The sequence below is a fragment of the Bufo gargarizans genome, chromosome 2 (genome assembly GCF_014858855.1).
Source record: "Bufo gargarizans isolate SCDJY-AF-19 chromosome 2, ASM1485885v1, whole genome shotgun sequence".
Classification (NCBI taxonomy): Eukaryota; Metazoa; Chordata; class Amphibia; order Anura; family Bufonidae; genus Bufo; species Bufo gargarizans.
In genome coordinates this window covers 148,286,964-148,303,499 of record NC_058081.1, presented here as the reverse complement: position 1 = coordinate 148,303,499, position 16,536 = coordinate 148,286,964, and the positions used below count along the sequence as shown (strand labels likewise).

At 41.9% G+C, this 16,536-nt stretch overlaps 1 long non-coding RNA gene across 1 annotated transcript in view; it reads left to right on the top strand.

Annotated features, from left to right (window-relative positions):
* The window catches only part of LOC122928622, a 49,223-nt gene extending 42,987 nt beyond the window's left edge, over positions 1-6,236 (top strand). Inside the window, exons 2-3 of the long non-coding RNA XR_006387906.1 lie at positions 1,087-1,176; positions 6,100-6,236. This is a non-coding gene — a long non-coding RNA (uncharacterized LOC122928622). The remainder of the gene's footprint in view (positions 1-1,086; positions 1,177-6,099) is intronic.
* Positions 6,237-16,536: the final 10,300 nt, after the last annotated feature.

Below are 16,536 nucleotides of genomic sequence, written 5' to 3'. Positions count from 1 at the left end.
CTGGGTCTGATGTCTGTATAATACAGTACATTACACTATATAGTGTTTTGTACTGTATTTTACTTTATCTGAACAGATCTATGCCTTTAGCACAGATCTGTTCAGCACCATGGACAGCAGGATGCCTGAGAAGGTGTCCTGTTGCCATGGGAACCTTCCCCGTCTGCTCAGTTGTGGCCACAACTGCGCAGATGGGGAAGGGTAAGGAGGGGGGCTCCCTCCCTCTGTCACCCCATCCTGTCCGGGGGCTGCAAAGGCACAGCAGCCCCCCAATCGGAGAGGGAGGGATCTCCCGACTGTTAACCTCTGCTCTTCCATACCGCGGTACGTACGGACCGCGTTATGGAAAGGGTTAAACAGCTGACATCTTTTGTAGAGAAGGGTCGGCACTGCTTTAAATGTGAGCGGTGCACGAGTCAATGGGGTGGCGTCCCAAAACTTGCAATGAATGAAGAAAGCCTGGCACTCGCAATGATGATTCGATGCTGTAGTTTATTCAGTCAAATATTACAGAGCATAGTGACGCGTTTCAGCACACACACGTGCTTTCTTCAGACTATGTGATAAACTCATGTATAGCATACCTTATATACCTACTAAGAACAGGAAAAGGGAGGAAAAAAAAGGAGGAGAAAAAAATAAAAGGAAATGACATCATGATATGTGGCCCATCCCACTCAGGGGCCGATGCAGGTGAAGCAATGAAAGAAGATATAAATCAGAAGAATCTAATAAAGAATCATTGCGAAAATAATATATAGAAAATCGATGCGAAAATTCTGATCTATGTCGGCTCGAATAATTTTATCTCGGATATTTTCTGCCCTTTTTAAACACAACATTGGCGGATTCTGAAATAACTCAATTTGAGGATATGATCTGGATAATATATGCCAGTGCTTATTGACTATACCCCTCATCTTTTGTGTCCATGGATGGTATTTCAGTATGAATGGAATATGAGGTAATTTAACAGCTTTCTGTTCCTGCGGTTGATCTAACTTTTTCTCTTGAGATTCCAGTAAATGTTTGGGGTAGCCTCTATTAAGGAACTTACTAGTCATTTCTTGTAACCTTTTTGTACAGGTATTTGGATCAGTCACGATCCTTTTGACCCGTTGGTATTGAGAAAATGGAATAGCCTTCTTGACAGCTGGGGGATGACTACTAGTATAGGTGAGTAGACTATTACGGTCAGTATCTTTAGTAAATAAATCAGTATATACTGTACCATCTTCTTTGCGCATCACCCATGTGTCAAGAAAGGATATTTTGTGAAAATCATAATGCATGGTAAATTGAAGTTCACTCCAAATAGAGTTAAGATGACTAGTGAATTCCGTGAGGGATCGAACGTCGCCACGCCATACGCAAAACACGTCGTCGATGAATCGACGCCAAAATATACAATGTTTTAAATATAGAGAATTAGTGTAGACAAATTCACTCTCAAATGATGACATATAGCTGTTTGCGTACGGCGGTGCGACATTCGATCCCATCGCGGTCCCACGGCACTGCTGAAAAAAAGTGTCTTGAAATAAAAAGTTATTTTTCTCCAACACCAGTTTGAGAAGTGTCAGAATTTTTTTTTTTTGTGATGTCGTGTAATGACTCATATTCAGCAGTCTCGACGCTGCTTCCAAACCTTTTTCGTGAGTAATTGAGGTATAGAGACTGCATACGTCAAAAGTGACAAGTATGCAGTCTCCATCCAAAAGAAGGGGGCGAATCTCACTCAAGAAATGCCCCGTGTCTCGTAAATAGGAAGGTGATGACATGGTTAACGGTGTAAGGACTTTCTCTAATAGGATGGCTGGGGGAGAGAGGATTGAATCAGAGGAGGCCACAATGGGGCGTCCCGGCGGGTTTGTTAAAGATTTGTGAATCTTTGGGAGGGTGTAAAACACCGGTGTGATTGAATATTGATTTATCAAAAATTCACTTAATTTATTATCAATGATACCTTCCTCTCTCACCTCAGACACAATTTTTTGTAATGTTGTTTTAATCGAATAAACTGGATCTGATTGTAAAGTCTGATATGTGTCAGTATCATTTAATTGACCTAGAATCTCTGTAATGTAATACTCCTTATCGAGAATCACAAGGGCCCCCCCTTTGTCAGCTGGCTTGAATATGAGAGATTTATCATCTAATATACCATCCAATGCATGCTTCTCTTCTACTGTTAAATTGTTTCTAATGTGTAGGGAACCTTGTCTACACTGTTGAAGTAAAGTATCAACATCTCGTTGAACTAAATTAGAGAAAGTCTCAATTGGATGGTATATTTTAGGGGTGAAAATGTACTTTTAATTCTTAATGAAAATTGTCGCAAAGACAAAAGGTCCGAAGACTCACCGGAACCACCCAAATCATCCCCCACAATATTCACATCATCACTTTTAGAAAAATGTACTTTAAGTCGTAGATTTCGAAAAAAAACGTTGTAAATCAATGTCCAGAGAGAAAGTGTCCAGCGTCCCCGTGGGGCTGAAGGACAGTCCCTTCTTTAGTAAATTCAATTGTGCAGGACTCACAATTTTACTTGAAAGGTTGACAGCTAAGTTCTCGGCAGTACCTGCGATCTCGTCATCCTTCGGCGCGTCTGCTTCTCCTATGATGGCGGCCGGCTCTCCTGGTGTTGCCCTTCTTTTGCCGCGGCGCTTGGCTAAAAAATGAAGTGACGCTCCTCCCGAGGTGTCGCTGCCGCTGGAAGATGCGGATCCTATTTTGCGATCTCTTGTATATGAAAAAGGGATAGCTGTCCCGGACTTGTCTTGCCACCTGTAAACCCGCTGTGACGAGCAATCCTCCACATCTCGGAGGAACTTGGAGCGCTTGGTGGCTTCTATTTTCATCTTTAACTCTCTGCATTGTTTGTCTGTTTTTTCGTACAATGCCGTGAGATCCTCTGACTTGAGGCAGTCCCTCAGCTGTTCCTTGGCTGTAGTGATTTGAGCCTTGCACTCTTCAATCGCAATATTAAGATATTCCACAGTGAGTACAATAAGGTCCAAAGAACATTTGTTCAAAATGTTGGAGAAACGGGTGCAATAATCAAGGTTATTTCCAAAGAATGTTGGTCTCAATTTCACCCGTAAGCCTCGTGGTATTCTCTGAGTGCGGTGATATTCTGCTAAGGTAGCAGCGTGTAATTCAAGTGCAATCAGGTGTTTGCTTTCCTTCATCAAATTCCTGCTTTTCAGCTCGCTGGTGGGGATCTGAAGAAATTCAGTTGAAGCAGTGACCTGCGTTACAATGTCGCGAGCTTCATCTTCTGTGTAGGCAAAGGTGCTCATTTATAAGAGTTGGCGTGCTCGTACCCAAAAGCCAGAGAATCTTTTGTAGAGAAGGGTCGGCACTGCTTTAAATGTGAGCGGTGCACGAGTCAATGGGGTGGCGTCCAAAAACTTGCAATGAATGAAGAAAGACCGGCACTCGCAATGATGATTCGATGCTGTAGTTTATTCAGTCACATATTACAGAGCATAGTGACGCGTTTCAGCACACACACGTGCTTTCTTCAGACTATGTGATAAACTCATGTATAGCATACCTTATATACCTACTAAGAACAGGAAAAGGGAGGAAAAAAAAGGAGGAGAAAAAAATAAAAGGAAATGACATCATGATATGTGGCCCATCCCACTCAGGGGCCGATGCAGGTGAAGCAATGAAAGAAGATATAAATCAGAAGAATCTAATAAAGAATCATTGCGAAAAAAATATATATAACTAGATGCGAAAATTCTGATGCACAAAATTTGATGCAAAAAATTCAGGAATCAAGTCCGCTGAAAGTGAAACACAGATACAATATAAATCATTAAAGATTATCAACAGAGCCTAAATGAAACCAGAAACATTATACTCGCGATTGAGGCCCCTTGGATCCATCGTTTGTAACCGGTGGATCCAATAGGCCTCACGCTTCAAAAGCAGACTATTCCTGTCGCCACCTCGACGAGGTAATGAAACACTTTCGATCACCTGAAACCGCAACTGTGATATCGCATGGCGTTTCTCGTGAAAATGATGGAAACAAAAAATGGAACAACGGATCCGTGAAAAACGGCCCACAAAGCACTGAAAAAAACATACGGTCGCGTGAACGAGCCCTTAGAGAGAGAGGAGGGGGAGAGCAAATCGGCATACACAGCTTATCAGGGCATTTGAAGAATTTTGAGTCCAAATTAAATTATATGCGTGATTTGGATAAATGTGACTCAAATCAAATTTCCGGAAATTCGCTCATCTCTAATGGTAGTATTATCCTAAGTTTGTATATGAAGCTTTTTCACCACTTGTAATAACACAAAAACACACTAGAACTCAAACAGAGCACCAAATCGTGAGGCCGAAAGGACAGGTCTGTAAATTGCATTATCTTGATGAAGAACTACAATGAGATCCATTACAAACATAGCAAGAATATTTATAGATACAGGTTACATATTGCTTGAAGAGAAGCTCTCTTTTCCCTGTTTGCCCCTTGGTTAACTCTTTAGGACATGTCAATCTGCACTGTTGACTCATCTACAAGACTGCTTTGTATATCCAGGCAGTGCCTTTTTGCCTCAGGCCTCTTCATCCTATTTGTTTCTCATCAGCTTCTGATTCTCAGCCTTGTACTTGCCTATTACTAACCTTTAACCTTCTTCCTACTGGAAGGTCAACGTACTAAAATTGACCACATCCTCTGCCGGGACCGCAGGTCAGTGACTGGAAGACATATGTAAAAAGCTTTGTCAACTACTTCTTATTCTAAACAAAAAGTTTCATGTTTTCTCCAAATGGTATGAATTATGTTATATATTCTTACCTCTATTAAAACACCCATCCACTAAAGGCATGTGAATAGAAGGATACATTGATTTAAAATGACCAAAATGGTTAAAAGCCACTAATGACATAACTGTTTAACCACAGCCATCTGTAGCCAAAAGAGTTAACCGAGGATATGATAGGTGCATTAATTTAATTGTTTGCAGTGTCACAACTAATGGAATGAATTGTTTTGTAATGTATTCTTTAAAGGGTTTTGCAGGAGTTCTATAGGAATGGCTGGATAGGTCATCAATATCTGATTGGTGGAAGTCCAACACCTGGCACTTCCGCGTTCAGCTATTTGGAGAAGCCGTGGCAGTATAGTGAGCACTACAACCTCTTAGTTAGCAAGTGACATCACGTTCATTGTCCCATCGTCTACGTGCATCTCAGTCCCATTCAAGTGAATGAGCCAGAGCTGCAACCCCACGCAGAACCACTGTACAATGTATGGAGCTGTAGTTGGTAAACTATGTGGATGCCACAGTACTCACTGGAGCTCCACTGCCTCTTCAAACAGCTGATCAGTGAGGGTGTTTGGTGTCAAACCACAATCAGATATTGATGACCTATCCTGAGGAATATTGAACACCAGAAACCGCCTTTAATCCTTTTGCTGGCATGAGTTTTACGATATGTTGCTCTGTTAGGCTACTTTCACACTAGCGTTTTTCTTTTCCGGCATAGAGTTCCGTCCTCGGGGCTCTATACTGGAAAATAACTGATCAGGTATATCCCCATGCATTCTGAATGGAGAGTAATCCGTTCAGGATGCATTAGGATGTCTTCAGTTCAGTCTTTTTGACTGATCAGGCAAAAGATAAAACCGTAGCATGCTAAGTTTTTATCTCCGGCGGCAAAAACTGAAGACTCCGGCATTTTTTCCCATAGGAATGTATTAGTGCCAGATCCGGCATTCAAAATACCGTAATGCCAGATTCGTCCTTCCCGTCTGCGCATGCGCAGACCGGTGAAAATGTGAAAAAAGATACAAGACGGATCCGTCTGTCCGCATGACAAGCGGAGAGACGGATTCGTTCTTGCAATGCATTTGTGAGACGGATCAGCATACGGATGCGTCTCACAAATGCTTTTCAGTCACATCCAGATCGGCGGATCCGGCGGGCAGTACCGACGACGGAACTGCCTGCCGAATCACACTGCCGCAAGTGTGAAATTAGCCTGGACAATTTTCTCACTTTTGAAATGCACAAATAAAACAGAATTATAAAATACAAAAATAATAACAAACCCCTATACCCACAGAAAATCATGTTTGGCTGCAAGTCTGAAAAAAATCTCACCATAATTGAACAGACCAGAAATTTGATATGAAGCTCAAAATGTAAAAAAGTAACCATTTTTCAATCGAAGGGATAACATACCCCGAACAGTGAGTATACTCCCATACCCTATATATTTCCTGAAAGCAGACACATGGTGAGGCAACCATGATTTGTTAAGGAGTAGTAAGGGAAGGATATGTCATGTCATATAGCGATTGGAAAGATAATAGTAAAATGGTTTGACAAATAAAGGAATGTAATGATTAAAGGTCACGTATGAAGACAGGCATTGAATGTATGTCTTGGATATGGTAGGGTCATACTGAGCTTTCACATGTAGGGATGAGTTGACAGATGAGTATGGCTGATGACATTCACCTATGTTTTCCAAGAAAGCATGAGTCACAAGGACTGTGTATTATTTCCTGTTGCTTATATAGATGCATCACATTCTGCAGCAGAATATGCTGATTTTAATAAATGACTCTGTACCCCTAGTGGTCTTCATAATTGACAGTAATTTCATTATCCCACAGACACAAAAAAGAATGGTGGGGCCAAAATTAGTATTGAAGAAACTGTAGGAGAAAGTGGATGACGCCCAGGATAAAAATATGATCAGTACAACTAGTGGCAAGCACCAACTAACAGAGGCATGTGTCCTGGGTCTTTTGGAAATGCCCTGGGTCTTCAGTGCCATCAATCACTAAGCTGCAAGATTCAAAAATTGACGGCTGGGTGGCCAGACACAATCACGTCCTTTAGAATAGTGGGTAAATGCACAGCTCATATTTAGGACACAATTCTCAGTTTCAGTTTGATTCAAACTTGAAAAGGTTTTTCAGAATTCCTATGACGATGTACTGTATTTTTCGCCCTATAAGACGCACCGGCCCATAAGACGCACCAAGGTTTTAGAGGAGGACAAAAAGAAAAAATATTTTTCATTAGACCTCAGGGTCAGACCAGCAATCAGACCCCCAATGTTAATTGGACCTCAAATCAAAGCTCCAATCAGATCCCCAATGGTAATAAGATCCCAATAAGACCTCAGATCAGACCCACAATCAGACCTCAGCTCACACCCAAAAGTAAATGACCTTATTCAGACCTCAGATAAGACCCCCCAGTCCTAAATCAGCCCCCATGCCTCATTTGATCAGCCCCAGTCTCATATTAGCCCCCATGCCTCTTTTGATCAGCCCCAGTCTCATATTAGCCCCTTATGACTCATTTGATCAGTCCCCAGCCTCATATCAGCCCCATGCCTCTTTTGATCAGCCCCCAGTCTCATATTAGCCCCATGCCTCTTTTGATCAGCCCCAGTCTCATATTAGCCCACAAGCCTCTTTTGATCAACTCCTTGCCTCTTTTGATCAGCCCCCAGTCTCATATTAGCCCTCATTCCTCATTGGATCAGTCCCCAGCCTCATATCAGCCCCATGCCTCTTTTGATCAGCCCCCAGTCTCATATTAGCCCCATGCCTCTTTTGATCAGCCCCCAGTCTCATATTAGCCCCATGCCTCATTTGACTAGCCCCAGTCTCATATTAGCCCACAAGCCTCTTTTGATCAGCCCCCATGCCTCTTTTGATCAGCCCCCAGTCTCATATTAGCCCTCATGCTTCATTTGATCAGTCCCCAGTCTCATATCAGCCCCATGCCTCTTTTGATCACCCCCCAGTCTCATATTAGCCCCCATGCCTCATTTGACTAGCCCCAGTCTCATATTAGCCCACAAGCCTCTTTTGATCAGCCCCCATTGCCTCTTTTGATCAGCCCCCATTGCCTCTTTTGATCAGCCCCCATTGCCTCAGATGTTCCCCATGCCACAGATGACATAAAATAAAATCACTTACCCCTCTAGCTCTGGGCGCCGCCGCTCCACACCGCCAGTACTCTTCTTCCTTCTCCTCCGTCGGCTGTGCTGTCAACCGGCGCGCACAGCGTGAGGTCACAGAGCACCCTTACGCTGTGCGCAGCCACAGCACAGCCGACAGAGAAGGATCAGGAAGCGGTGAGTACAGAGCCTACACCGCTTCCCGGTCCTAATGAGCCATGTTCACTTGGCCATGTTCACTTTGGCCATCTGTGAACAAGGAGTTTTATTGAAGCCTTTTTAAATTGCCTATATGGAATTGACGCTTTTCATTATTGCCACAACTTAGAGCCCAGAGGGGCTCAAAACTTGTCAATTCTGTTGTGGTTTCAAAAGACTTCAATAAAAATCCTTGCTGATGGATTTTCTTTCTACACCTATATACAGTATGTTTCTTGTTTTGTCACGATCCAGTTTTTAAAACCTTCTACTTCCTTCATTGTATTTGCTGTGGCTCTCCACCAATTTGGAAGTGATATACCATTATTGGTGGGAAACCCCTTTACTATTATGACATAGGCATAGGATGTTACACTCAGGCTTAATGGTACTCACAATCTAAGTTCCCTATCAGGATGTCTTTGGAGGAAACTTGAGTACCCAGAGAAAACCCATGCAATATACAAACTCCATGTATATGTTGTCGAATTCAAACCTAGCACCCCAACACTGCAAGACACCAGTGTTAACCACTGAGCCACCGTGCTGCCTTAAAAGGGTTTTTCAGGTCTTGGTTCTCAGGATAGGTCACAATATCTGATCAGGCCACTCCCACTGATCAGCTGTCAGAGCAGGCTGTGGCGCTCTCCAGATCTCTTCATAAGCCAGTGATGTCACATTTATCAGTCATATGGCCAAGGTGCAGCTCAGTCACATTCAAATGAATAGACCTGAGCTGCAGTACCAAGCACAGACACTATCCATTGGATGATGGTGTGCTTGGTAAGCTGTGAGGAGGCAGTGGCGCTTATAGGAGTACCGCGGCCTCCTCAAATAGCTGATCGGCGGGGTGCTGGGAGTGAGACTCCCGCTGATCTGATATTGATGACCCATACTGAGGATAAGTCATCAATATTAAACATCCATTTCATATATTGGAATGGCTGACCAAATTATTATTAATAAATGTAAAAAAAAAAAAAAAAAAAAAGATTAAGAAACACTCATTACAATGGAGCAAATTTACTAAGCTACATGCAACAGACCTCTGAATCAATTTCTACCAAGACACTTGATACGTGTCTCATTTTTGCACTTATAAATGATAATATCATTTTATATTATGTAATCATTTTGTACTTTATAATATTTATGATTGCACATAATGTATATATGATTTATTTATTGCATGATAGTATGAACTTCTATGTTTTTGCAAATTCATTTTTTATACACTTTTATGTTTTCTGTATCCTGTTATATTTTGTATCCCAATCGGGAATTCATTGATTATCATTTCCTCTCTTCCTGCGGTGTACAGTGGAGCGCTTGCATCACTTCTTCTTGTGGCGCTGCGCTGCACTCTGGAATGAGCTTGTTTAATCTGTATTTCCTGTATAGTCATTGGCCGCTTTAGATCCTGGGTTTTAGCAAATACATTTCGTCACCTTTTGGAGGTGCATACATATCATTTTCATTCTTTTTATTCATCAGTTCTCTATTTGTCCATAATAGTACAGTAGGTTACATTCATTTATTTCTCATGATGTACGTTTATGGTTTATCCATTATATGCCCACTTTTGGATGTGATTCCTGATTGCTTCCCCCTAGAATGTCAGGAGGAGTGACCAGGCTTATTTACATACATTTGAGGTTGTCCTTTCTGGTTGGTCTTGATCTCCTTTAGGGCTCATGCACACGACCATATGTATTTTGCAGTCCGCAAAAAATATGGATGAAATCCGTGTGCATTCTGTATTTTGCGGAACGGAACAGCTGGCCCTTCATAGAACTGTACTATCCTTGTCCGTAATACGGACAATAATAGGACATGTTCTATTTTTTTGCGGAACGGAAATACGGACATACGGAAACGAAATACACACGGAGTAACTTCAGTTTTTTTTTTGCTAACCCATTGAAGCAAATGGTTCTGCATACGGTCCGCAAAAAATACGGAACGGACAAGGAAAGAAAATACGTTCATGTGCATGAGCCCTTATATACTGGGTTCTTCTGTGATACAAAATGTACCATATATGTGATACATACTTCCAAAAGAAGCTAAGGTGACACGTACCTTGGGGTTGGACTCCCCTCCCTTATATGGGGTACTTTCCTTATTTGCCCTCCCTCTGTATGTACCAGGTCCGCTGCTTGTGATGTTTTATATACTATTTGGACTATATATGGTTTCTCTGTGTATGGATTATGCCACATTTTTATTTTATTTTTCATTATATTCAATATATTTTTTTTCACTATATTCAATAAAGATTATTTGTTTCTATGGAAGTGTACTGTATGGTGATTTGTTTTTGTAGGAGTTATGGTACATCTTATTCTAGATTTATTTGGTCTTTTAGACAATTTTTCATGGTTATCTAGACAAGGGGCATGGCTTAGCAAGTTCTCACAGAAAGGGGATGAAGATTAAAATATGCAACATTGCACCAAATTGAACATAAGCCAGCCAAGAGGTGGTATAAAGTTAGACAAAAGTGTTAAAAGAGTCACCAAATTTATCATACAGCATGAACCACTGTGATAAATTTGGAACATCTAGTTCAGTTATAATCTGTATAAATGTAAGACAATATTATTAAATCTGACCCAATTATTTTGCCTAATACAAGGACTGAAAGGACAGGACACACAGATTCTCTCTTCGGTGTCTTTCGATCCCCTGAGCATGGTGGACTGCACCTTCAAGGCCTGCAGTAGGCATTCTGCAGTGTGTATATTCTCCCAAAGTGTTCCTTTTAAGCAGGGATGTCAAATGCATGGCCCTGATAGCTGGAGGGCCACAAGTTTGACTTCCATGCTTTAATGGGAAACCATCACCAGTTTTTTAGTGCCCTAACTAGGGACAGCATAAACTAGTGACAGATCCCTATAGAAAAATGCAGGGTCACTTACTTGATTTGACTGAATATTTATTGGTGAGTCTTCATTTTCATAAGGTCCTGGATCTTCCCATCCCCTGCTGTTGATTGACATAGGAGCTGTTTCATACAGATTTTAGCAAAACGGCTGGGTCAGTTCAGCTGCATGACTCAGCATTTTACTAAGGGGTGAAGAACCAGAAACACCTTAGGAAACCAAGGCTGCAAAACAGTGTTCATTTGAGCACCAAGAATACGTTTACATGGTGTGGAGATATTGTGTTTGCCACAATTACTGTCAAATTGCGGAGTAATGTAAAGTTTGCAGTAATCACAGCAAAAATTTAGGATAGTGTGAATGTATCCTAAGTGCCGAAGAGATAAGATAAAGAGATTTTGAGTGCATCCATTTTCCTTTAAAGGTACACTGTAACAGGGTGCCGAAGGCGCACTTGGTCTCCCATCAGCCGCAGACCTGCTGCTTAGCTTCGGGAGCAAGGATCTATGTTTGGCCTCGTTCCCTGCTCCTAGGTCTGCCTTGAGCGCCGAGCTGATCACTCTGTGCTCGACTTGTCGGTCTGTCGCATGGCCCTCACTCCCCACTGTAAATACAGGCGGCCTGCTGGCTACAGGTTGCCTGTGATTTTAGTCTCTTAGGCTGTGTGTATTGTTAGCTACTCTATTGATTGACCTCTGGAATTTGACCTTGACCGTTTCCTGATCTCCCTTTTCTTGCTCCCTTTGTTTTGACGCTACATCTCGGATTCTGACCTCGGCTCGTTCTCGGATTTGCCACCTGCCTCTTCCCTTTGTATTGACGTGACCTCCCGGACTGACCTCGGCTAACTGACCCGCCTTTGCCTTCTCCTTCACAGGGTACCTCTCTTGTCCACTTCCTTATCCATTTGTCTGCCTGCATCTCGCGTACCGTTCTCTGCCTAGCTGTCCGGTACCCTCTCTGTTCCTTCCTCCCCTATCCGGCACTTACGGAGGTTAGGGACCGTCGCCCAGTTGCGCACCGTCACCTAGGGCGGGTGGTGCAAGTAGGCAGGGACAGGGTTGAGGGTGGCAGTCTAGGGGGTGTACTTTTCTTCTACCTTCCCTTCCCGTGACAGATACTTCCTTCAGAAAGGAGTATTTTTTTAAACTCAATATTCATAGAAAGCTATTTTTTTGAATTTCTACAAAATGTCCTTCTGCAGCAGTCAGCACAGAGAGAAGAAACTCTATGTAGATAGATAATCCATTGTCAGTTTGCTGATACAGTGAAGGAAACATGTTATCTGTAATTAAAATAGTAGATTAGTAGAATTTGGATTACAGTATAACAACTCTTTTGTTCTCCTGATAGGCCTAGATAAAGATGTCAACACAAGAGCATTGCACTTATAAGTATAATGTGTGATGCTTTAAATTTAGTCACTGATCCCCCTTCTAGTCACAGTTAATGGTCGGCATGGTCTGAGTGAGAAATTAATTTACCGTACTAAAAGTCCAAACAAAGAGGAAATTAAAGAACCAGGACAGGAAGTAAATTTCATGGAGTGACTTCAAAAAATTATATCCAGAAAACAATCCACGCATTTTTGATATAAAACAAATATATTCACATATAGGCTTTTAATACGTGATTAAAAAAGTGGATGGAAGTCATTATTTCTGTGACATACAGTAAATTCAAGATGAGATATAGCCTCATTATAGAAATGATGCATGACTGCCATCATATAAAAAGCACTTGCTTTAGCAAGAGGTCAGATCTGAAGATGCCTCTTATTCTTAAGATTGCAAATAAATTAATCGCATTACTTTACTGCGCTGACTCTAAGCTGCCCCTGCCTCCTGGGCTTACTCTTCATTACAGACGGATCAGTGTGAGTTCTATAGATCTGCCATTACATACTTATGTATGGGCAGATTCAGCCTAATGAATACAAGTACTAGTTTATTTAGAGAGATAGCAAGGCCTCGCTAGGTAGATTATCAGAAGGCTAGGGCGGGGGTGAGAGCGTCGTGTTTGGCAGTCTTCCAACCAGCCAATCAATGACAGGGAATGAAACAGCTAATTCCCTCGTTGCTCTTTCCAAGCAGAAATCACTGGAAGTTATCAAGATTTAGTAAAATTACATCACGGGTGCATTTCCAGCGGAACAAGGAGCAACACGTCCACGGCAGGGAAAGCGTTACTGATCGGGTTTTAGAAGCACAAAGCGCAGGTGATAATTTTAGCAGCTGACTCCATTCCCCACTGAACGACAAACATCTTCAATAATTGTCAAGGGCCAATCAGTAGCTGCCTAAGCTGAACTCTTAGAATACACAAGAGTACTTCATAATTACATACTACCATGCCTGTGGGGGGAAAAAGCTTGTTGGTATTCAGAAATGAAGATACGTTACAGTCAGAATTTCTTAGAATCATTTGCTAATTTAATATTTGCAACAAATATTTTATTTCAATATTTAATTGAATAAAATATTGAAAGTACATAAATAATAAACTGCACACATTATGTATAATTTATGCATTTTATTATTAAGTTTATATGTCTATTAACAACATCCCATGGGCCAAAGAAGAGTCAAGAGACTCTTGACTTCTCAGAAGATTTTTTACAGGATGGCGAGTGGACAATTATTTGGACTTTCAGTACCTGTTGTAGACAAGGGATAGGGAAGGCATTGCACCGTGGTCTCTTGCATGAGGCTGAGCAGTGCACAGTATGGCAGCACACACTGTTCAACTCAGCTCTCTTCTATATCTATTATTTCCTATTGCTTACATAGTATTGTCATTATTCACGTCAGTCCTTGTCCCAAACACACAGGGTAACTTCATAGAAAGCCAATCAACATGTGCTGTGAATATAATTTTTAAGCATGGGGGGACATAGGGCTACCCATAGATAACCTACTTAAACACAGAAAAACCATAAAAACTCCACACAGTGTGTATACTATATATGCCGTCATACCATACCTTTTGTTTACATCTGATGAAACATGCCAATATTTTTTCATATTGAATAAAAAAAAACTCTGTATGCCTCCATATGAAATCAGAGGCATATGGAGGTACACTAAGGCTCCATGTAACTCTATGGGAGCCCTAATGCTCAAGTATGTGGAAATAGTATCCAAGAAACTATTGTATATGAGTTTCTTGGATACCCTTTTCGAATCCATGGTCGTTAATATGAAGTTCAACCCCTTTTGTGCCTTTACTGGCCTCCACTCTTTTGAGTATCTATAAGCTTAGGCATCCATTAAGCCGAAAGAGCATTTGTGAGGTCAGGCACTGATGTTGGATGGGAAGGTCTGGCTCAATACAGTTCATCCCAAAGGTATTTGATGGGGTTGAGGTCAGTGTTATGTGCAGACCACTCAAGTTCTTCCACATCAAACTTATCAAACCATGCCTTTATGGGCCTCGCTTTATCACAGGGCACAGTTGTGCTGGAGCAGGAGAATGCTTACTGTAAACCATTATCACACAGTTGGAAGCGTACAGTAGCCTGAAATCTCTTTGCTGTATCATTAACATTACTCTTTGCTGGAAAAAATGGTCTAAAACCCTAAAAAACAACCCCATATCATTATCCACCAAATTTGATAGTAGGCTGTGCCACTATACATTTTGTTAAGTAGTGTTCATAGGACATCCATTAAACCCAGGTTTGTCACTCAGTCTGCCAAATAGTGAATAGTATTTTTTTGGAGACCATGTTTCCACTGCTCCAGATGACATCTTTGCACTGTACACATTGAGCTTTGGCTTGTTTGTAGCTGCCCAACCATTTCATTACGCCCCAGATTCATAGGCTTTGTGCGGATGTCACTTGCAGAGGTACAGTAGACTGGAACTCTGTAGAGGATGATTCACTTTTCAGGCACAAGGGAGATGACAAGCTCCCCTTTGGGTCCATGAAAACACAAACACATACGGTATGTTTCCATATACATTTTATACATTTTTTATCAGACTCTGCAGGATACAAAAACATGGTTTGCTACGCTTTTGTATACATTTTTAATACAACGTATATGTTAAACGGATGGCATAAACGTGACGTGAACCCACCCTTACCCTGTCCATATAAGTTTGTACAGTGTGAAACTATAGCTCTCGACATGGCCTTAGGTATGATGTGAGATGTTGCTTCACAAAAGAGAATCAGCTACAGGTGACTACAGCACTGCAGAATGAATATTTCCATTTAGTGACTTACAGGTGACAAGTTCTTCTCCATTTGGTTCACCCCACCACCCCGATCTTCTCCTGGGCACAGTTTGTCTCTGCAGATTTTGCCACCCAAATGTCTTCAGCTTCTTGCTTTACCAACACATCGGACCCTGTATGCTAAGATAAATTCCTATCAGTGCCACACACTAACCTAAATATAATGGCAACATACACTGTGCCCCTGAATGTCACATACTATGCCCCCTGAAAAGAGTGTCACACACTGTGTAAATAGTGCCACACTCTGTGAAAGTCATACATGGTACCTCTTCTTTGCCCCCTTTATATATAGTGTCTCTTCTGTGCGCCCCCGTATATAGAAAACCACAGAAATAAGATAATAATGCACTTATTAAAGCAGATGCAAGCACTATATATGGACTATATAAACAGTGCCCCTTATATAAACAGTGCCTCTCCCGTGACCCTTATATAAACAGTGCCTCCCCAGTACCCCTTATATAAACAGTGCCTCTTCCCGTGCCCCTTATATAAACAGTGCCTCTCCCCGTGCCCCTTATACAAATAGTGCCTCTCTCCGTGCCTCTTATATAAACAGTGTTTCTCCCAGTACCCCTTATATAAATAGTGCCTCTCCCCATGACCCTTATATAAACAGAGCATCTCCCAGTACCCCGTATATAAACAGTGCCTCTCCCAGTACCCCTTATATAAACAGTGCCTCTCCCCATGACCCTTATATAAACAGAGCATCTCCCAGTACCCCGTATATAAACAGTGCCTCTTCCATGCCCCTTGTTTAAACAATACCTCTCCCTGCCTCTTTCTATAAATAGTGCCTCTCCCCATGCCCCTTAAATAAACAGTGCCTCTCCCAGTACCCCTTATATAAATAGTGCCTCTCTCCGTGCCCCTTATATAAATAGTGGCTCTCTCCGTGCCCCTTATATAAACAGTGCCTTTCCCAGTAACCCTTATATAAACAGTGCCTCTCTCCGTGCCCCTTACATAAACAGTGCCTCTCCCTGTGACCCTTATATAAATAGTGCCTCTCCCAGTACCCCTTATATAAATAGTGCCTCTCACCGTGCCTCTTGTATAAATAGTGCCTCTCCCCGTGCCCCTTATATAAATAGTGCCTCTCCCTGTGACCCTTATATAAATAGTGGCTCTCCCCGTGCCCCTGATATAAATAGTGCCTCTCCCCATGCCTCTTATATAAACAGTGCCTCTCCCAGTACCCCTTATATAAATAGTGCCTCTCTCCGTGCCCCTTATATAAACAGAG